Source organism: Equus asinus, chromosome 21 (assembly GCF_041296235.1).
Source record: "Equus asinus isolate D_3611 breed Donkey chromosome 21, EquAss-T2T_v2, whole genome shotgun sequence".
NCBI classification, from domain to species: Eukaryota; Metazoa; Chordata; class Mammalia; order Perissodactyla; family Equidae; genus Equus; species Equus asinus.
Genome location: NC_091810.1, coordinates 26857629 through 26881836, shown reverse-complemented (window position 1 = coordinate 26881836; position 24208 = coordinate 26857629). Strand labels below are relative to the sequence as shown.

At 36.3% G+C, this 24208-nt stretch overlaps 1 protein-coding gene and 1 non-coding gene across 22 annotated transcripts in view; one reads left to right on the top strand and one right to left on the bottom strand.

Moving 5' to 3' along the window:
- The window catches only part of CHL1 (cell adhesion molecule L1 like), a 210427-nt gene that overhangs the window by 65613 nt on the left and 120606 nt on the right, over window positions 1–24208 (top strand). The gene's annotated exons all lie outside the window — the stretch shown is intronic.
- Window positions 12432–12536, bottom strand: LOC123279740 (U6 spliceosomal RNA). The gene has a single exon (XR_006518003.1). It is a non-coding gene; the product is annotated as a U6 spliceosomal RNA (small nuclear RNA).

Here is a 24208-nt window from a genome sequence, read left to right as displayed (position 1 = left end):
AAGGAAAATCAAAGAGAACATTGATGAATGTGAGTAAGAGTATTGTGTGTGAGGAAGCATCGTAGTCTTCCTTTTAATACGCATGCTGTGTTTGAAACAGTCTTATGAAAAGTCATCTTTCATGTTAAGTGGAGATCATGTTTTCGTGGCATTTCTATTTGGTAGTCATATCTCTAGCTATTAAAAATCACATTGTGATAAAGCACTGGTTTGATATGTGCTGACTGTGAAGTCATATGGTAGACATTTTTTGCAATGTAGCAGGATTTCAACAGAACTGGATAAATGAAATTTTTATATTCCTAAATAACATGCATACAAATAATTTTACCAGTTGCTATGAATACAGGGAATTCTTATATCCATTAATTACTTTAAAATTTTCATTGTTTTTGTGCCTTACCATAATATTGCTACTGTTATTTAAAACATATTTCATTTATACAAACACATGTAGCCATGCCAAAAATATTGGGGGAATTATTTATTCTTTTGAAAATCTCAGGGTGTATGTATGTTTTGGTTGTTGTAGTTGTTTTATTTCTCTCATTACCTTGTTCTTTGTGAGATTTGCACACTCTCTTGTTCTCTTTTAAGTCTTAGGGGTAGTGACAGACATGTTTCCAATTCACATTTTGTTCGTTTTTATTCCTATCAATACACTGTTCATTTCTGAATGAACTTTGTGTTCTTCTTCCATGTCTTAGATGTAGTAATAGATATATTTCTGATTCATAAATTTCAAGCCTTCTTTCCTTTCCCTTTTCCTCTTTCTCAGAAGCATTTCAAGAACAAGCTCCATTCATTACAAGATACTATGTTTTGGTTCTATGGAAATAGGAAGATGAATTAGACATAGGTTCTTCCCTCAGGTAGCTTATATTGTAAGTTAGTGCATTAGCCATGACACTTGCAATTGCAAGAAGCCTAAGACAAAAGAGAATTTTAAGTCTCATAACTAGAAAGACGATGGAGTTGTTCAATTGTGGAGAAGAATTTAGAAGATCAGGGAAGAGGTTATATTTAAATAGTTCAAAGCAGCAATCAACACATTTTGTGGTTTTAGGTCCAAAGATGATCCCAAAGATCATCCCAAAGTTGACTGACTGCTCAACTTGTACTCCCAACTTGATTCATCCTCTCATTCATTCATTCATTCATTTACTCCCTACTTATTGAACTCCTATAATTGCCAGGCATTTGGTGCTGGAGATATAGAGAGGAATAAGACAAAGTTCTGCCTTTATAGGTGTTATAATCTAATCTAGGGAAATAACAAACACCAAACCAATAAAGAGGCAGTAAAACGTCAGGTGGTGATATTTCCTATTAAGAAAAGTAAAAGTGGGGACATGGGCCACTATGAAATAGAAATGCCAAGGAAGGCCTCTCTGGAGTGGTGACGCTGGAGCAGAGACTTGAATGAAGTGTTAACTCTGCGAGTATCTGGGAAGGAGCCATCCAAATGAAGAGAACAGCAGGTGCAAGGACTCTAGGAAAGAGACAGCTTGGCAGATATCCTAGGAACGGCGAGGAAGTTGCAGTAAGTTAGATACTTAATGGAAGTTTTGTGCATTTTTCAGTCTTTTGGGCATCGCTGAGTGTACAATAGCTAGAATTTGCTCCGTGGATTTTTCATGACCAAGAAGAGTTTGCGCCTCCTGTGACCACGTTATTACCCTCTGAAAGTGGTTAGTTTGCCTGTCCCTGGTGAAGAGAGAGTTCCTCATCTGGAAACCTGAATCAATATGTTTTAGTTTAGCAGTCTTGTTTCCACAAGTATTTAAACTCTTTAATTTCTTAGAGATAATAATCACTCCCAAACTTAATTATTTTCCCTTAGCCTCTGTTATCTCCTTTAATCTTATTCAGGAGCTAGGTCCTCTGGACCTTTATTGTTTTGCCATTAAGCCTCATCAATATTGGCTTGGAGCTAAATTCAGTATACTCACATTCTTTCTTGTCTCTTCCCTCTCCCACTTTCTTCTGTAGATGGACAAAATCATATATGTTAGGAAATTATCAGATCCGTGAGTTTGATGTCAAGTTCATGCTTTCTATCATAACTTCTTTCAAAAAATTTAGCCCTATTGATCTGAATACTTCTTGTCTTTATATTATAATCTGCCTGACTATATTTAAACTAGAGGTAGCAGGATGGTAATATGTGTAGGTTTGTAGCCTAACTACTTTTATGTACTCTTGCCTATGTAGTAGTTCCCCATACTGTACCCAGAGATTCTTTCTGAAATACAAATTGATCATACCACCTTTCAGCTTAAGATTACTCTCCATTCCTCATTGAGTAAAGACAAGCTCTTTATATGGTTTACAGAGCTTCAGTAATAAGGACCCAAGTAACTTGCAGGCTCAACTCTGACCAAATGCCCCCTCTCTTCACCAGCTCCCATCCACTGACCTTCTTTTCCTCCCTCATATTCTCCGTGCCCTGCCCCTCACCGCAGAGCCTTTGCATGTGCTCATCTATCTGTGTCCACTACACTTCTTTCCCTCTTTGCCCAACTAGCTCCTGCACATCCTCCTCTATCTCAAGTCATGGTCACTTCATCAGAGTCCTCTTCCTAGGCAGATGGATCTCCCCCCTCTAAAATAGCACCCCTTGCCTCTCTCTCTTAGCATTTATCATATTTTCAGTTTTATCTTTATTTGTGTGATTATGTAGTGAATGTCTGTTTACCCCATGTGAGTGTAAGCTCCATGGCAACTGGAACAGTATCTATATTTGCTTACCGTTGTGTCCCAGGGCTTAGCACATAACAGGTACTTAAGAAATATTTGGTGTGAAGAAACAAAAATGAGTGAGTAAGAATGAATGTATGAATGAAAAATAAATGGATAAATGTCCACACCAGATCTGCTCAATAGAACTTCCTTCAGTGATGGAAATGTTCCATATCTGCACTGTTCAATAGGGAAGCCTCTAGCCATATGTGGTTGTTGAGCACTTGAAGTGTAACTAGTGGGACTGAGAAACTAAATTTTCAATTATATTTGATTTTAATTAATTTAAATTTAAATAGCTACCTGTGGCTAGTGGCTACCATGTTGTAAAGAGCAAATCTAGACAGTACTGTGCCACATGCAATTCCTGATTCCTGTAAAACTTTGTGCACTCACGCACACACATTTTGGGTGATATTCAGACATATTACTATTTCAATATAAATGTGTTTACCTAAGTTAAACCATGCTCAAATTAGAACATTCAAAACTGTTAAGCCAACTTTAAATAAGCAGAATATGCCCACTATCCAGATAAGTTAAATGAGGGAAGAACTAATTTTCAAGCTCATCAATCTTCTAAACTCAGATACTGCTCTAGAACTTTCCGGTGCAATCATCATTTGGTTTAATATTTTACTCTAGTGCAAGGTAGGCTGACACTTATGTTACTAATAGCTCCCTTTCATTGTAAGCAGTGCATGGTTTGGTTTTGAAATCCCCGAACATTGATTTTCAAAATTTAAATAGAATAATTTTGACTGTTTTCAGGAGCACCTAAGACATCTGCAATTGGAAAATTTCTGGCCACAGTTTGTGAAGTATAAGGTATATTCTGCCTCAATCAATGCACAGTTTTCTCTTTGTGTTTTTTTATTTACATGAGGATTTACCAAATTGCTGATGTGCAACAAACATTATTGATGCTTTATTGAACTCCTTATGCTTTCGATGTAAACCACTGTGATCTTTCTAGTATCTTCATTTATCATTCTAGTGGACCATATAACTTATCCTCAGCATTTTTGTGAGACAAGAAGCAATATTGGGGCTGGCCCCATGGCCGAGTGACTAAGTTCACGTGCTCTGCTTCGGCAGCCTGGGGTTTCACAAGTTCAGATCCTGGGCATGGACCTAGCTCTGCTCAAGCCATGCTGAGGCAGCATCCCACATAGCACAACAAGAAGGACCTACAACTAGAATATACAACTATGTACTGGGGGGCTTTGGGGAGGAGGAGAAGAAGAAGAAGAAGAAAAGATTGGCAGCAGATGTTAGCTCAGGTGCCAATCTTGAAAAAAAAGAAAAAGCAGCAGTATTTCCCTATTCTAAGTACTTTAGGCAGTAAGTTCCGTCAGCATGGACTCCAGTCTGGTCCTGCTCACCACTGTATCTTCAATGCCTAGCATAGCACCAAGCACAAAGTAGGTGCTTAATTCTTGCAACAACCTGTAGGTTGGGCTTATTTGACCCATTTACTAATAATGAAACTGCTCCTTAGAAGGGGGGGATCAGCGATCACCGCAGTTTACATAGCTGTTGCGTGATAGGGCTGGGCCGGGTTCTCAATCACTGCCTGATTCATTATCTAGTATCATGTTAACATTCTATCAATGTATTTTGCTATATTAAAACAAATTGTTATTTAAACTTCCTATTCATTGGCCAGATTTCCATTGTCAGATAGAGAAAATAAATTAATCATTTGCAGGACAGAAGCAAATATCCTATTTGCTTTCCAGTTATATGTGGGTGTTTTTAACTTTGATAATATTACTTTCTTGTTTCTGTTGGTGTATTTTGATGGCAAGAGTGGGTCCAGGTTTGCCTCATCTCTCTGGAAAAAAAAAGCATACCTTTTGAATTGTGTTAGTTGCTATGTAGAATGACACAATTTTGTCAACTGTAGTGAAACATTTAGTAGTTTGCTGCAGAGAGAGCTAGCAGATGGTTTATATGATGTCATAGACAAGGAACAATGAACATTAGGGACCAGGTGTTTTGCTTTTTTTCCAGTAGTCTAATTTTGTATGTATTCATAAGAATGTTGAATGGGGAATTTAATAAACTTATTATTGTTCTATAATGAGAAATCTTTGTTTGCTGAAATAGAAACAAGGCCATTACTACTTTCAAAAGGATACTTCTTATTCCAAAAAGAATACTTGTGTAAAGATAAACTTACATAAAAGGCAGCTTGTGTAAAATGTAAACATTATTAGCAATAATATAAAGATACTATTAACTGAATATGTATATATATAAAAAACTTGCCAAGCAATTTTCTAAGCATTTTATATTTTAGTTCATTTAATCCTTAAAACACTGTTATTTCCTCTCAATAGATGAAAAAACTGAGAATTTGAAGGTTTAAGGAAATAACTCGTGTTCTAAAAAGGAGTAATCAGAGGAGTTGGGGTTGAAGACCTATTGGACTCCAAAGTCTAAATCATCTGTTTATACCATTCTTTTAAAAATAAATAATTATATATTCATTGTCATGATTACTTTTATATTTTCCCCAACAATATAAAATGTCGTGAAGGTAAAGATTATGTCTGTTTAATTCATCACTCTATTTAATGCATGCAGAGTCATGCATCCTTTGACAGGGCTGTGTTCTGAGAACTGCGTCATTAGGTAATTTCGTTGTTGTGTGCACATCATAGAGTGCACTTAGTCAAAGCTACATGGGATAGCCTACTACACACCAAGGCTCTATGGTACTATTGTTATTGGACCACTGTTGTATATGTGGTCTGTCAATGACCAGAACGTTATGCAGAGCATGGCTGTAATATATATGATGTAGATACATTGTAGATCCTCAATAAAATATGTTGAATGATTCATCTTGAGTTATGAAGGCTGGAGTCGTTAAAACATTAAGATTGCCATAGCCTTCTTTCAGAGAAGTTTTGGAGGGTTGAGGATGGGAAAGGGCAGAGTTTAGCATACTTGGGAAAAGTTGGTGTTTTATAAATTTGGCGGTATAATTATACCTAATGGAATCCAATGACTCCATTGTCTTTTACCATGAGGTTTAAATAGGAGGCAATAGCAAGAAGAACTTAAGTCCCAGGGAAAACTTCATGACTGGAAAATTTGTCATACATTGATTTGGAAAGGAATGCCACAGCATCACAGTGTGAGGTTGAGTATGGACTCTGCTGCAAATCCAGAGTATTTTACTTAATAGCTGCTGACTTGTTAAAATGACTTATCTTCGCTGTACCTATGTTATCTTATCCTAAAGTTGGAAATAATAATAGTACCTACCTCACAGGGTTGTTATTATTAAGATTAAGCGAATTACTTGTAAAGTTCTTAGAACAGTGCCTGGCGCATAGTATGTGTTATAGTGTTTGTTACATATATAGTCATTTCAGGAAGTCATTTGTAATATTTGCTAAGTGCTTACTGATCTTAAAAAATGTATTGAGCATCTGCTTGGAAATTGAAGGATATTATTTGGTAATTAAGGTATTCCCAGTCCTAGAATTAAATGATAATGTCCACATGCTAGGATCATAAAGGAATTCTGGAGAAAATTTGTGTTTAAAAAAGCAAAATAAAGAACCAAGAATTAACTAGTGCACAGATTGTGAAACTAGAGTTTAATGGTCTATATCTGTATGCACATGTAACATTAATACACTTAATTTCCTTATTGGCAGAAGAACATAGCATTGAATCCTGTGTAATTTCTCATTCTCTACTCTATCACATTCATATTCACATATTACTCTTATCCTTTTCAGGACCAAAGATTGCTTGCATTTCAAACTATAATTACTGTACTTATGATTTATTTCTCTTACCTTGTAGTGTGAAAATTATGCTAAAAATGGCATTCAGAACTTACATGTTGTTTTTATATTAGGAATTCAAAGAAAATAAAAACCTTGTTTATGTGACTTTATTTCTAAATGCTAAATTTGCTTATTCTTCCTTTTCCCTGTTTGCCCATTTCCTCGTGTTTTCTTTGATGTGACATTTGGAATTGGTGCAGGAAAGAGAATTGACTCGGAAGTCAGTAAAGGAAGCCTCTGACACATTCATTTATTATATGATGCAAATGTTTTGCTTTGCTCTTTTAACATCTTTCTTTTCTATAATGAGGAATTTTACAGTTACTGTTTACAAATTTTACATTTGTGCACGTTATACAATTATATAATTTAGTTACCGTGTGGGCATTTGTGTTTTATTTCATGTGGCAGAGACATGGTGTGTGCGTGTGTGTGTGTTGAGAGGAAGCATGGTTGCTGTAGTACTTTCTCAATTCATGACTGAACTCTTGTTCTAATTCAAGGAAGAAATAAAGAGCTCTTTAAAATTATAATACTGAATACTTTATTCACCTTCTCTGTGGAAATTAGTCCAGGAAGCAAATTAACATGACAAGACTATCCAAACAGAATTATTTTCCTTAATTTCTATGTATTTCACCACTACCTTCTATGATTTTAACCTCTCTAGATATTCTCTCTGGGGATGATTTTCCTTATTGCCCAGAGGAGATCCCACTGAAATCATTTACTAGATGTTGCAATTCTTCCCACAATCCCCACTGCGCTAAGTGGCAACTGATCTGGGAGCTGTCATGTTTGGAAAATACCATGATGCCACGAGTTAATTTCATACCTGTCATGAGATCTTTGCATGAGATCCCAGGGGGCCTTTCAGTGTGTCACAGTACTGCAAGCCATTCGTTAGTTCCTTTCAAAGCAATGACCCATGGCCAAGAGATCTTGTTGCAACATATGGCGACACCTGTCACCAAGTTTCGTGATTGGCATAAAATTAACCTGTTTCCTCTTTGATTTGCTGCCTTGTTTTTACAATATACATAAAAAGGATGAGAAGAAATTGTACTTGGAAGCAATTTACTGTCACTTTCAAGAAGCGTAATGGTAGATTTGGGACACTATGGGGACCTAATGATTTTGGGACCTAATGAACAGACCATGTCCTTGCAGAGGTATGCACACAGTTATTCAATAAAGGTGGTATTTTATGACGTTCTGAATGGCAGTCTGCAAATTTCTGATAGTAAGTAATGTTTTAGTATCTGAACTCCCTTAAGGATAGGAACAAAGCAAGAATGATGTTATTTTGAGTCTTGTTGTGGAAGAAAAATCCAGAAAGTCTGAGTTCCAGATATGAGTTTGCCCTTGACTTTCAAATGGTTTCAAGTAACCAGAGATTCTTCTGACTTCTCTCGATATTTCTGATGCCCAGAACTTAGTGTTCTTACAGTGACATGCATAAAATGAGCCAATAGAATAACAACATTCAGAATTATGACATATCTGAGAAAAATAGATTAATGATGTTTACCCTTTAGATCTTTAGCAATTTATCAGTTACTTTTAAGGATAAGGACAGAGAAGAAAACAGTCAACCACTTGTCTGTGGATATCCACCTTAGTAAAACAGGAAAAATGTTTTGGGTAATGATTTATCTATGAAGGAATTATCTGGTTCCTTGCATCACCATATGGTTTTTGATCATCTTCCATATCTTTTTATATGCCTTAAGCTTCTTAAAATGTTTATTTTAATTGAGGGGGACTTATTTTCTATAGCTCTTCTCTTTTTCTCTTCTTGATTCAGTTAAATGCTTCTTAAGTTCTGTGAGTTTTAATATTCAAATATAATAAAGAACAAAGATGGATTTAGTCATATTTTTCCTTTTTTCTCTCTGCTGGTTAGTTCTGAGGATGAAATGCTGTTGTTCCTCTCCAATTTGGACTAGTTTTTCTGAATTCCAGAGTAATCAATTTTTCCTGGCATTTCTTAAATGGTCTTTATTATTCGGTGAATTCCCTTTGAAAGCATAAACATTAGTCCTTGTTGTATGGTCTCAGAAATTGATGGCTGCTATTGTCAAAGGATGGTAGAGTTGGGATGATTGAGGGAGTAGAGCAAAGAGCTGAGTTAAAACAATGGAGGCAGGAGAAGATACTACTGGAGACAAAGAGAGAAGAGGGTAGCAATTGTGAAATAATCTGAAGGAGGGACTGAGGATTTAAAGGCTGCTTAAACTTGATTAATAGATGCTGTAAAAATGAAATGCTGAGCCAAGGGAAAAAATTGCGCTTGAGAAGTCCCTTGAAAATGTGTTAATACCTTTACTTGCCAAGCATTTTTTTTTTCCATACTGAGTATAGAACAATTACATGAGAATATAGGCCTATTTTTCTACATTTTTTTTAAACTGCTAATTATGGTTATATTGGGATAAAATCAGGTTTCCACTTGCCAAAGAGAAAAGAAAAGAAAAAGAAGTAAAAAGAGGTCTATAACTGATACTATATTGGTCTTACGGAATATTTTTGCTAAGTTAGCATCAAGACAAAATTTAAAAATAAAACATATTTAAAACTATTATTTTAATGCCAGTAACAGTGATGACAATATGTATCTAAAAGAATGGGAGATTGTGCAGGGTTTTTCAAGACCCTGTGGTGTTGAAATGGATGGTATATCAACCATTTTCTAACAAAATATGTTAAGGAAGTCGAAAATCAGTCTTCTTAAAAAAAGCAAACAATCTTTGGCAAATCATTTTATTATTAAAAACAAACTGAGGACCTGCAAAATAATTTAGATGGCAGTGAAAATGCTGAAACATTTTTATTACTGGTAAAGCCAATTCACATCTGCTTCTGGTATTTTTACTACCTGTGAACAGGGTCTTACATGTGAGAAAGACAATCTGAATCTGTTTAAAGATAAGCATTCAAGAATGGACACAAGAGGCAAGAGTCAGAGGTTCCACCAATTTCAACCATTGCTTGGACCAAAGTTAACTAAATTGATTTTTCTATGAGTCAGTGAAGGGTAAAGAGATGAACTAGAAGAAATTTGATTTGTTGGTTGAATGGTTAGTTTAATAAATACCCTTATCTCATGGGTAATTAGAATGGAAATCTTTCCTCCCTGGTTTTAGGAGTTAACTATTAGTAAGTGCCCCTATTAACACACAGACACACACACTCACTCACACACACACACACACAAACACATGTGCACACACACCCTATAAAACTGTTGACTTGAATTTTCCAATTAAGAGTATTACATTCTCTAAGCCAGTGGTTCTCAACTGGGGTCATTTTGCCCCTCAGGGAACATCTGACAATGTCCGGAGACATTTTTGATTGTCTCAACTTGGGGCAAGGAGTGCTACTGGCCTCTCCTGGGTGGAGGTCAATGATTCTTCTGAAAATCCTGCAATGCATAAGGTGTCTTCCTACAACAAAAAATTATTCAGTCCAAAATTTCAGTAGTGTTCATGTTGAGAAACCCTGCAACCATTTTAGGTAACTTAGTCTCCCTAGTAATTGTTCAGTACTTTTTCTTCTCTATTTCTACTTGCCAAGAAATTACCTGGGAACCTGGGAATTTACATCACTTCAAGAGTGCAATACAAAGGGGGTTCATATCCAAGTATTCAGGCCTGAGCTATCTTCTGGTTCCTTCCTTGCCTTCACCACCATGCTCTTCTATTAGACTTTAATGTTAAAGTCACCCAGTCATGACCACCATCCCAGCCCCTTGTAAATTACAAGATTGGTAAAATTGTGAACAGGTTGGTTCTCCTGACTACCAGGGCACAGAAATCCTCCACTTTTGATTGTCTACCTCAGATCTTGCTACTGCTGCTAGGCCCTTCGGAGTCTTGGTCACATCAACTATCCAATTCAGTAATGGTGTCCTGTGATGGTTAATTTTATGTGTCAACTTTGCTAGGCCACAGTCATCAGATATTTTGTCAAAACTGATTCTAACTGTTTTTGCGAAGGTATTTTTGGATGAGATTAGCTTTTAAATTGATGGACATTGAGAAAAGCAGATTACCCCCTGTGATATGGGTGGGCCTCATCCAATCATTTGAAGGCCTTAATAGAACAGAGTCTGCCCTTTCCAGAGGAAGAAGAGGAAGGAAATATTCCAGCAGATTGTCTTTGGACTTGAATTGCCTTCTTCCCTGATTCTCCAGCCTGCTGGCCTACCTTGCAGATTTTAGATTTAACAAGCCTCGACAATTGCGTGAGAGAATTCCTTAAAATAATTCTCTCTCTTTCTCTCCCTCTCTCTACACCTGCAGTTGGTGCTATTTCTCTGGAGAACTCTTACCAGTGCATATCTGCTCCATCTTGGTGTAGTGGCTCTGTAGCTTTTTATTCGGCTATGCCTGTGTCCTCCCACAAAAGTTCATGGAAACTTCTAGATCTCTCCAAGTCTTCCGTTTCCTTGTTGGTGTTTTGCTTAGTTGTTTTATCCATTATTGAAAATGAAGTATTTACATCTCCTACTATTATTGTTGAATTGTCTATTTCTCCCTTCAATTCTGTCAGTTTTTGCCTAGTGTATTTTAGGGATTATATTTTTAAGTACATTTATGTCTATAACCGTTATATCTTCCTGATGGATTGCCTTTTTATCATTAAAAAATGTCCCTCTTTGTTTCTAGTAACAATTTTCTTAACGTCTATTTTGCCTAATGGTAGTTTAGCCACCCAGGATCTGTTTTGGTTACTTTTTCCAAGGTATATTTTTTTTCTATCATTTTACTTTTAGCCTAGAAACATCTTGAACCTGAAGTTTTTCACTTCTAGACACATAAAGTTAGATCAGTTTTTTTAAACTATACTTCCTGTCTCCACGTTGAATTAGAATGTTCAAGCCATTTACATTTAACATAATTGCTGATACAGTAGGATTGATGTCTGGTATTTTGCTATTTTTTTCTATCTATCTATCTATCTATCTATCTATCTATCTATCTATCTATCTATCTATCTATCTATTTTGAGGAAGATTAGCCCTGAGCTAACTACTGCCAGTCCTCCTCTTTTTGCTGAGGAAGCCTGGCCCTGAGCTAACATCTGTGCCCATCTTCCTCTACTTTATATGTGGGACGCCTGCCACAGCATGGCGTGCCAAGCCGTGCCACGTCTGCACCCGGCATCCGAACTGGCGAACCCCGGGCCGCTAAAACGTGGAACGTGCGAACTTAATCACTGCGCCACCGGGCTGGTCCCCCTATATACCTATATTTTCGTTTTTCCATTCCTCCATTACTGCCTTCTTTTGTGTTAAATAAATATTTTCTAGTGTATTATTTTACTTCCCATGTTATTTTTTTCTGCATTTAAAAATTATTTTCTTAGTGGTTGCCCAGAGGATTACAATTAGCACCTTACCTAAAACAATCTAGTTTAGATTAATACTAAGTTAATTGAATAGTATTCAGAAACTTTACTCAAATTTATCTCTGTTACTTCCTCTCTCCTTTGTGCTGTTACTGTCATCTAAATTATATCTTTATACAGTGTAAGCCCAACGATACAGTTTTATAATGATTGCTTTATAGCATTGTCATTTAATCAGATAGGAGAATAAGAGAGTCACCAAAAACACATATGTGATGTCTTATTTTTCTTTTTTATCAGTGCTCTTTATTTCTTTGTGTAGATTTAGGTTAACGTTTAGTGTCTTTTCATTTCAGCTTGAAGAATTTACTTTAAACTTTCTTGTAGGGCAGATCTGCTAGCAACAAATTCAGTTTTTGTTTATCTGAGAATGTCTTAATTTTTCCTTAATTTTGAAAGACAGTTTTGCTGGACGTATAATTCTTGTTTGACCATCAGCACTTTGAATATGTCATCCTGCTGAAAAACATGGAAGACTTTATAAACTTGCCTGTTGTCCTTACACAGGGGCCATGATATTCTTCTCTGTATCACTTCAATTTTAGTATATGTGCTGTCAAAGAAAACGTTCTGGGTCCCTCCAAACTACAAAAGAAATAAGGAAGACTTGTGGGAGGCAACCTCTGCCTCTTTCTTTATGTACATCCTGCCTTTGCTATTTTTAATTTATGGAACATGCTATGTAGAATGCCTCACCTCTTCAAGGTAACAAAATATTTTTACTTCCTGTTCAATGACCTAAATATAAGCCCTACTATTTGGGCATTTGATTGTTTTTAACAGCTTCTGCTCCAACTCTTTGCCTGGATTCCAGTTTTCTATCTTATCACATACAGAACCATTTCATCTACACAGGTAGCACACCTCTCACTTGACACAGTGATTTTCATTTATGGGAAAGGGATGCATGCCTTTTATTTGGAAAAGACATTATTATATTTATTTCATGGGGCTCTTAACTAAAAACTGGTGATCAGTTCCTACTTATAGCCATTCTGTTCACAAATATCATTAGCATTTGATGCCAAAATTACCTTACAGTCTCTCACCAACGTTCATTGTGTTTTTTTTTATGCAGTCCAATAGTTTACTCTTTAAAAGAGAAGATGTATAAATTTCCTGCAATTAGCAATCACAAATGGTTTATTTTAGTCCACACAGAGTGTTGTGACTGCTATCTTTCTATTTATGTATGCATATGTCTATCTATGAATTACCCATTCATCTATCCATCCATCAATTCATCCTTCCATCCATCAATCTAGCCAGCCAACCATCTATTAGTAAATCTGTTTACAATCTGTCTATAACATGTCTTTTCTTCACAGGAACTCAATTTGATGTTAGCATATGGTAATTGTCTAATAAGTATGTGTTAAATTTATATGAGGAATAGAGATGAGTATAAAACATTGGCATTATTGAAATTCTGGGTTGGATAATTCTTTTTTGTAGGAGACTATCCTGTGCAATGGTGGCTACTTAGCAGCCATCCAATAGATGCCCGTCTTACCCTCCCAGTTGTGACAACCAAAAAACATCTGCAGATGTTGTAAAATATCTTGTGGAGGGAAAATCCCTCCCTCCCCCAACCCAATTGAAAAACACTGGTATAAAGGAATTCTTTCCTTCTTTTATCATAATATGCATGCTCTTTAAAATCAGTATTTAATAATGACTAATGATGGGAATATTTATTGGATGAATGGCTATATCTACATAGGTGTTTTCCAAGTATTCACTCTCTTGCTCTTTGATTCATGCACTCACATATCATTCAGCAAACACTTATTGTGTACCTATTATGTGCCAAGTAATGTGCTAGGTGGTAGGATATATATATATGTCCCTGCTCTTATGGGGTTTACCAGGTTTGATTAGAACCAGAAAAAAATGAACAAATAACTACACAAAAGATATAACTGATCAGTGCTTTGTTGATAACAAAGCAGGAAGTTTTGAGGGAATGATTGGCTTATATTACATTAGCGGACTAGGAAGGACTCTTTGAGGTGACATTTAAAGTGAAACATGAGTAGTAAAAGGACAGCAACCAGAGATGTGAATGAATTATTCATATTTGTTGACTTATTTCTTATGGCACACAAGGTTTATGTTAGGAGTGTAAAGAGATGATCTTTTGGGAGTGTATTGATTTATCTATCTATACGTTTGAACAATCCTGGAGTGTTTGTGTGGAAACCATTTCCAAAGTAATTGGAAAGTCTGGCTACTTATTTTGTTTTTGTTTTGGGGACGATTAGGCCTGAGCTAACATCCTCCACCAATCCTCCTCTTTTTGCTGAGGAAGATTGGCCCTGAGCTAACATCTGTGCCCATCTTCCTCTATTTTACATGTGGGACTCCTGCCACAGCATGGCTTGATAATCGGTTCTAGGTCCAGATCCGGGGTCCGAACTGGTGAACCCCAGGCGGAGCGTGTGAACTTAACCACTTTGCCAATGGGCCGGCCCCCTCGCTATTTTTTTAATGAGAGTGTAGAGCCCTACTAATGTAAAGGGATTCACTCTTGTGACAATGCCATGAAAACTGGACCATTAAGAAGCAAATGTGACATATGCAGACCTTGAAATATCCTATGTGACAAGAACTAGGAATTATTCTGAAGTAGAAAAAATATGATTTTTACCTTCATGACGTTATATACCACTGGGGAGATGGGAGTCACCAGAGGAAACTGTCAGTTTTCCAAAAGGAAATTGCTGAAAGAAAAATCCTGGCCTGATATATTTAAAAGAAAGCAGAGAAATAATATTTATCTTGAGAACAGCTTCTCTCTCTAACTTTATTAAATCCAAAGATATTAATTAGACCTTGCTAATTTTTCTATAAATTTGAATAGGATTGAGATACCCGTTTTAAGGTAGGCATAAGTGTGAATAAATTGGTTTGTATTTTGGATAATTATATGTAGTGTTGGCAATATAAAACAACTATAAACTTCTGAGTATATAGATTCATTTATAATTCCATTAGTAGTAGATAATGAAATTAAGTATAAAATGTTGTAGAATCTATTCTATCACTCTTTGACCAATCACAATAATATAGTCTGATTTTTATGCTCATGAATGTTTTCTGTATAAATGGAAATCCTAGATAAACCATTTGGCATATGCTTGCCTTTTAAAAACAGGTTTGTCTACTGGAAGTAAAAGGCTGTTTGCAAACTTGATTGAAATATTAATTAGAATAATGGTTTCAGTATCACATTATCTTTACCTTTTATGCTAGATGCTGGATCAAGTCAAAACTGGAGCCACAAGTTAAGCATCTTGATAAAATGCATTATTCTATAATGAAAAGAGATGAATTACAAAATAAGATAGTTCTTATTTGAGGAAGACATCATTACAGCTGGATCACTTGGGCATTTCAGTGAAACCTAATGAAGTCCCTCCCACCATTTTCTCTGTAAATATCATTGGCATTTAAAAGTAATGTCACCAGAGAAGCCAAAGTATATTTTTATACTGCAATTAAGTAATTGAGTACAAAATTCAGTACAGTCAGTGGGAACGTGATCAGAGGAAGAAAGGGAGCCAGACAAGATAATCATTTCAATTCTTTCCTTAATTTTGCTTTCCAGCATAGTAGTTAAAAATCACAGACTGACAGGTCCCACTGTGCGTGGGAGTATAAACCCGACTCTTCCACAGCTGTGTAATCTCAGACAAATTGTTTAGACTCTCCCTCATTTTCTCAGCTGCAAAATATGGGTAATAACACTTCCGGTCTTTTGGGTTGTGTGAGGATTAAATGAAATACTATATATAACATGCATATCATGTAGCTAATGCTTGATAAACAATAGCTTTAGTATTCACGATGTTTATCTCCTCCAAAAGTGACTTAACGACAACAACAACAATGATAGAAACCCCAGGATTTTTCTTTGCTTTTGTAGTCACAGCTCATTGTGCCCTGCCTTGGTGCTTGAGGTAAGAAAGAAAAATGGTTCCAATGAGAGGAAGCAGTGTTTCCAGTCTTGTGATGACTTTTATTCAATTTTCCCCATTACGTTTCTCTCTGGAAGTTTTTTTTCTCTTCCTACTTTCATAATTGAACATAAGTATAATAATGAAAAATAAATGAACAAAATTCATAAAGTTCATTAACCCCTTTTTCACAATTCTGGTTCCAAGTTAGAAATCCCTTTCTACGGAAGACCTCCTTTAAGCCCCTGTCTAAGATGCTCATGCCTACCCTATTCTCCATTACAGGACCCATTTTGTCTCCTGCATGACACTTACCACAACCACTCATTTTTTCATTTGTATTTTCTTTTGGCCATCATTAGAATATAAATTCCAATAGGTCAGTAATGAAGTCTGTCTTGTTCATCACTGTCCTTGGGTAGTAGCTCTGTGCCAGGCACATATAGCCACTCAGTATATATTAACTGTGAAAGATCTTTTCTTTTCCTTCAAATCACAATTGGCGCTTGGTAGATTGTACCTTGAATTGTCTTCTTATCTTCTCTTGTATAAACGTGTGCTGAGACACTGCAAGCAAGGGACTTTGTAGTTATTTGTTGCAATGGAAACGTGCTTTGGGGAAGATGAGGGAAATGCCTCTTTGTAATCTTAGAGTCTATTTTAAAATGTCTTCTACAGAGATTATAAATGCCAATCTTTGATTTGGTATAGTAAACCCTTTAGGCTATATTTACAATACCTGGACCTGACTGGATTTAATAAGCAACTGTTTAATTTACTGATAGCATCCTATTTATTAGTATGTGCCTCCAAGTGCCAGACATACTGAAAAAAGATCATTTTTGTCCTGGTACTATAGTACATAGATATACTCTCTACTGGTATCCTTTAGCTAGTTTTATTTTACTTGAGTTCTGACTGAACTTTCTTCTCTTCACGATACAGGAGAAAGCAAAGCTAAATTGGGGTGACCAAGTCAATACACTTCATGAAATTAGTGTATTTTCCACCAGAAAGTTGGTCACTACTTAAAGATTTTACCTTTATTTCCCATTAGAGGACGTTGGTTAATCTGGTATCTCCTTTCCCAAACTCCAATCATCATATTAAATTCTTGCATATTTTAGGTGCCAGACACATAGAGAATTTACATGCATACATACACAATTTACATACATGCACAATTTACAATATAGCCATAAGGCAATTAGCAATTGGTTACAGTTTGCTGCTAATGAGGTCAATGTTACAGATTTACTATTCCTCTGAGTCTATTTTTTGGCCCGGTTCCACTGCCACAGATTCTACCCCGTCCCCTGGGCTACTGTTCCACAAATGCTGTTTGTCACCGGAGGGAGCCATGTAGGAGGATGTGAGTGGTTCCCTGCCAACCCCCCGCCTCTACTGGTCAAGGGTCTCAGCATTTTCCTGACAACGGCAGGTCTGGCGTGTGTTCCATCTTTGCATTCTCTAGATGTCAGGCTTTGTCCACATGATGGACAATAAAGGTTTCTTAAATCATCAGGACCATCTTATAGAGAGAAGACAGCTTCTTATTAAACAGTTTGGGACAAGCTTAATTGTGGAACTGAAAAGTATTTTAGAAAATATTTGGAACTTCATTCGGTCTCATCTTACTGGATGAAGACTTTTCATTTTTTTAAAAGAAATCAAGTCTTTTCTGGTTTTGTTAGCCTCCTTTTTGCTTCTATTTCCCTATTCCATTCTTTTGAATACCTTTAATCAATATCTCTTCCTTTGGAAAACAGATCAAATGACACTGTGAAGTGTGATCTAGGAGAAAATGTGTGAACTAGAAGCATAGAATTCAAGCCAAAAAAATAATATCTTGACATCATACTTTGCTTTAATTTCTTGGTCTTTTTTCTTTAAAAGAAACCCCACTTTTTCATATAAAAGGGAGTTATGAAACAAATGTTTATATAATACTTTGGGGATTAATAATGCACTTGTCGCCAAGTTAATTTCTTTTTACCTTAAGGACATAAAAATTTTATATCATCTTTAGTTTTGTGAATGTACTTATTGATAATATCTTACTTAATCCTTGGGTTTTCTTGCTAATTTTCTATTATGGATTAGGACAAGTGGCTTTATTCTGAAACTTATTCACAAATATGAGAGAAGTTATAAAACCTAACTAAAAGCAAAAGCATTTATAATGGCTTCTCATTATTCATGGTAGTTATGTTCTATAACGTTGCTGCCAGCACTGAATTAGTGAATACTGAAACTTGCTCCTAGAGGAAATACAGGGTGAGGTTCCTGCAAGCCTCTGGTTACAACATTTTCATCAACCGATCAATATATAACCTTGTTTTATTTGTGTTTTTGTTTAAAGACATCTTATTTAACACATAGAGTATATATTGATTATTTATTAACATTGAACTCAAGGCCTACAGCACTATAACTCATTCCATGAATGAAACTTCTCTTTTATAAGTGTTTTCCCTGTGAAGTGCATCATAGCCTTCTTACTTAGGAACACTAGACAGCACTTCAGCACTACACTTTTAAACAGTGAGCCATTTTAAGTAGCAACATCACCAACGAGAGACATAAAACAAGGAAAATTAAGTAGGCCATGAAAAGAACACTGATTTACAGTATGAGAACTGAAACAAAGAGGCAGAGAATCACCTTCTTCGACCTCAGCTGGAAACACGTGTGTCAGGTGACTCAAATTTTTCAAGGCTCTGTACAATGTTTGTGAATGACCGCAGAAGTGCTGTGAGTGTTGATTTTGGGGCTACAAATAAATTTTGCAACTAGGTGAATTTGCAAATGTGGAATATGCAAATAATAATGGCTGACTGTATATAAATTTTAGTTTAGAAAAGAGAAAACTTGTTCTTCTTAGTCACTTAATGAGCCCATGAAAGACCTTGGTTTAATACTTCTTTCCATCTCTTGGTTCCTTATTTGCTTAATTGAGTGACAAATTCTATTAGTCATGCCTGACTAATGTAATTTAGGAAGGAGGCACATCTTCATCACTCTCTGCTTCCAACCCCTGGCCCTATACCTAGAGTATAGTAGGCATTCAGTTAACGCTTGTTGAAGGAACGTACAGATCCCTACCCTCGTTTGTAAGAGGAACTTTATGAATTTGTGTGAGCATCAAATGCTAATAAGGTGAATCTAGCTCAAAAAAATGTCTAACTGCACAAAAAATGCTAGCTATGATGACAATTTTAATTATCTTAAATAATGCAGTAATTGGCAATTTGATTAATTTATAAATGATATATGGTTTAACACATTAACATAGGACTTTTTTCTGCTTTAAAAGAGGGACTGCCTGTTTAAGGCATGTGTTTAAACAGAAGTAATGAACTAGTGACTTCTTAATGCAAGGGCAGAAAGAAAGATCGGTTAACAAAAGGAACTGTGTTAATTTTGTAGTTAACAAAGAGGAAAGACTTTTGTATCTATTTATCCCCTGGAAACACAAAATGTAAACTTATAACAGATACTATCAGAAACATCACCCTAGTTCTATTTTCTTATTTTTATAAATATGTTCTACCTGGGTCTTTTCACTTTTGTGGTCACTTGCAAAACAAATTGGATAAGTAAACTACAGAGGTTTCCTCATGTTGACTTTGGGTTTATTTTTCACTGTTTCTTCCTCAGAGGGAATTAAGTATCCATCAGTACAAAGAAGCCCTTTTCCTCTGACCATACACTGGACTTTCCTGTAGCAGTGTTTTTATTCGACCACTGATATCAATTTACAGAATAAATAATTTGGTTCATATAAATAATCAGTCAAGTAGGAAAATCTTCTGATTATTGCTATTTTCAATCAATAACATACTACTATGCTTTAAATAAGAGATTCTTCAAGGACACTTGTTTTCTTTTTTGAGATATTGACTGCTCCATATTTGCACAGGCTGCCTTAGAGGTGTTTGGCCTATGCTTTTTCAAAATACTTGTCAGCAAATGTAATGAGCCTTGGTCCAGTCCAGCAGCTTTGCTAACATATGTCTGCAGAAGGATTTTTAACAACCTGCTGACTCGACTGGTCCTGTTGAGCCTCACAGCTGGAAAATTGTCTCTAGCAGCTCAGCTTATGAACATAACCTTTGCATGTTTGGAAAAACTCCTTCTGAGGCAGGATTTATACTTACCCGTGAATCTAAGTGCTTATTTGGGTATCAGTATTAAAGAGGAGGAAGAAAAGCTGACAATGATTTGTCTTGCACTTTTCCTAATATTAAAACTATCTGTTATTTGTATCTCATTCTTTATTGCATTTTCTGCTATGTATAAGCTCTGGAAATAATAAAAGGTGTTCCTCACAAATTCACACTTCAGAAATACTGACTCTGTATTTTAAATCCTATAAACATATCTAAGTGGCAAGACATATGATTTTCATTAAAGATGCTTTAAGTCAGGACTGTAAAAGGCTGTGTTGTTACTGCAAATAGGGCAACTGTTGCTTGAATGGGGCCCGATGTTTTAGACACTGAGGGGCTATCAGTAATATGTGCACATATTTAATCCTAAAGTTTTGTTTGCCTCTATCATATACTCACTTATTGCTGTTTTACTTATGGGAATCAAGAATTAGCTTTTATAGTCATTCAGTCCATCTTTTTAAAATAATACTTTTGTAAATACAAAATTATTATATTGGAAACATTGTCTATAGCCCCATAGTGGAAATTAATATAGCTAACATAATTAGTAAGTTTGTTTCACCACACCACAGGAGGTAAATCTTGTTAGGCGGAAAAAGATTGATATTCTCACCTAAATGAAGTGCCAATGCTTTTTAATGATTTTTATCAACCTGACTTATGGGTTTATAGTAAGACCAAATAAATGTTTATTGGTTGGTCATTTGGATGTAAATACATAGATATATCACACTGCTTTTGGTTAGTTTGTAAAATAAATGTTGTCCTCCTTTTAAATAATGAGCTATTTATGCATTTATTAAAGTTTAGAAATGCTGAGGCAGAAACTATAAAGGAAAACTTGCTCAGCTAAAAAAGAAATAGCTTGAATTCTAAACTAGCTGGATCTTTCCCCATCTTTTCTTGAAAAAAGAGGCAAATGTAAAAGAAACAAAAACCAATAATTAGGGAATATTCATTCAGAAATCAAAGGTCAGGTGGGATATGTCCTAATGTTTGGTGGGATACTGTCTAATCCGCTGCATCGTTCACCTCTGTGCTCTTGTCAAAGATTCCAAAGGATGCTTCCGAGTGCTGTGACTTGAAGATATTGTCAGATACATTGATGTGCGTTACATTGTGCTTCCTACTGCTATTATGGGGAAAGGTTGTGGAAGATTTTAACAATAAAGGTTAGAATCAAGTAAGTTATTTTTGAGTCCACTGAATTAACCAGAAAAAATTAATCAGACCCATATTACCCTTGAAATATTTACTGCATGTGCTTAGAAAAACAAACAAATTAGGATTACATTTTGACTGATATTCTAAAATCAATGACCACAAACAAATTACACCAAGATTCCTCATTATATATTTGGCAACTAAGAAAAACCCTTTTAGCCAGTCTGGTGATGTAATAGTTAATTTTGCACCCTCTGCTTCAGCAGCCTGGGGTTCGCAGGTTCAGGTCCTGGATGTGGACCCACACACATGGCTCATCAAGCCATGTTGTGGCAGCATCCCACATACAAAATAGACGAAGATTGGCAACAGATGTTAGCTCAGGGCCAATCTTCCTTACCAAAAAATGAAAGAAAAACCCTTTTATTTTCTTTCTTTTTTTCCCGTTCACTATCGTTACTGGATTTTGAAAGGTAGTCATTCCCTAAATCTTTTAAAAATAATTCTTATTTTTATGAGTATGAAACCATTATGTTAGTAACAGTACACCACAATGGAAACTAGTATAGTCAACATAATTAATAAGTTTGATTTACCACATCCCAGGTTGAAACACATCTTGACCTTCAGGAGTGAGGTTGAACAGAATTCAGCTTTCAAACTACTCATCAGTGAAAATGGATGACAGTATATACCTAATTGGCATAGAGTTACATGCCATTAATTTCTTCCTTTTTATTGATTCAATAAACATTTATGGAATGCTTACGGTGTGACAGGCACTATAATGCTGTTCTGAGATATTTTAAATTACTTATTATTATTATTATTGTAATTGTAGTTTTTAAAATGAGATTTTATAGATAGATGAAACTTTGGCTGTTTTTTCCTTTCTCTCTCCATTCCTCCCTCCCTTCATTCCTTGGTCACTCCATCTCTTCACCCCTACTTTCTTCACCCCCCTTGCTTCCTTTTTTTCTTCCTTTCTTGTGTGCTGTAGTCATAAATATGATTCCACTGAGTCATTTGTGTTTGTAAGGCAAAATTCGCCTTCTGATCCCCATGCCTAATTTAACAGGGTTAAGAGAGAAAGTTGGACTTTGCATTTCATGGGAGGGCCTATTTGAGTGATAAGGAGCTAAAGGTCCAGCAGAATGACTTCTGTTATGTAAAGTGTTACCATTGTAGGGGAGGAAGACTTTTCCTCTACCTAATGTGGGTTCGTCTTGCCGGAGAATGAATTAAATTCACATGAGACAGAATAGCAGGAGAAAATTAAACAAAGCTTTATGAGGACCATGGCCCGGGGCCTTTCTTCCCAAAGGAAGAAAGGGCACCGAAGAAGTGGGGTGCACAGAGTGGTTATATACCCCCAAACAGGATGTTTCACATGATTGAAATGTTCCTCCCACAATAGTCACAAGATTGCCCTGTCGGCACAGCACTTGATGGACACAGCAGGTAGTGGGTCTGCTATCTTGGAGGGCATAGCAGGAAGCAAGTCATTGTCTTGAGCTGGGTGGTCACAGGTGAGCGTAGTAATCAGTTCCTAGCCTAAGGAAAGATGCTTAATCCTTAAAGAAATGCCAACGTTGGGGAGGGGGAGTCAGTTACAAGAGGTTACCAGACAAGCACAATAAACAAATGCAGATTTAAGTCCTTGACTTCCCCATTGATTAAGAGTTTCTAGAGAGAAGGTCATCCTTGCTTCTTTCTCGCACAGAGAGGGAGGCACCTTTACCAGATAGAGATTTCCTTTACAATGTAAATGTATCCTAACAAAGGGCAAGTAAGTTCCACCATCAGAACCTCCTTCCCTGTCCCAGTTTATCAAAAGCAACCAGCCCAATAATCCTCATGCCAAAGAGACATATCTTGGTGTGGCCAAGACCAGTCCCCCAAACCATATCAAAAAGTCTAGGGAAGAAGTCGAAGAGCACACAGTATTTAACTGTGCGGGGGTTTCTAGTTCCCCAAAGCCACAGAAGCAGCAGCTGCTTAAACATTACTTGCCCTTTGATGAATGGGCAAAAGTGCCGAATAGGGGAACAGAAAGTGACTTACTTGTATAAGACTTAAACAAAAGTAATGCCACCAACACCAGCAAAAAGCATGTTAAAAAGTAGCGTGAAGTCATAAGAATGAGGTCATGGATGCAGAATTATCAGATGTTTTGTTCTTTGAAAGTGTGGAAGAGGAAAAATAATTTTCCCTCTACCCTTCTAGGTTCTTGGCTGAAAATCTCCTATAATAAAAGACGGATTAACAGGAGAAAAAGAAACAGACGCTTAATAACATGTGTACCTCCTGTGTACATGAGAGAGACCCAGGAAAACTGAGGAACTTCCCCAAATGGCGCAAACCACCACTTTAAATACCATCTCCAACTAAAGACAAAAGAAGATGTTAGGGATGGCAAGTCAGTTATGGGAGGTGACCAAGAAAAGCACTGTAAACAAGGGTAAGGTTGTTATGCAGATTTAAAACCTTGCCTTCTCCATTGATAAGAATTTCTAGATGGGGCCGGCCCCTGGCCGAGTGCTTAAGTTCACGCTCTGCTTCAGCGGCCCAGGGTTTCGCCCATTGGAATCCTGGGCACAGATATAGCACTGCTCATCAGGCCCTGCTGAGCTCGCATCCCACATGCCACAACTAGAAGGACCCACAACTAAAAAAATACACAACTATGTCCTGGAGGGCTTTGTGGAGAAAAAGGAAAAATAAAATCATTCAAAAACAAACAAACAAACAAAAAGAATTTCTAGAGATATGGAGTCATCCTTCCCTTCCTGGTACCTAGAAGGAGACACATTTACAAATGGATATTTCCCTTATAAATGTAAATGTCTTACAAAAGGGTAACTTCTACCCAATTTTCTGAGCTTCTCTGGTGTCTGTGCTTTCTTAAAAATAATTGGCCTAAAATGATCTTTATGCCAAA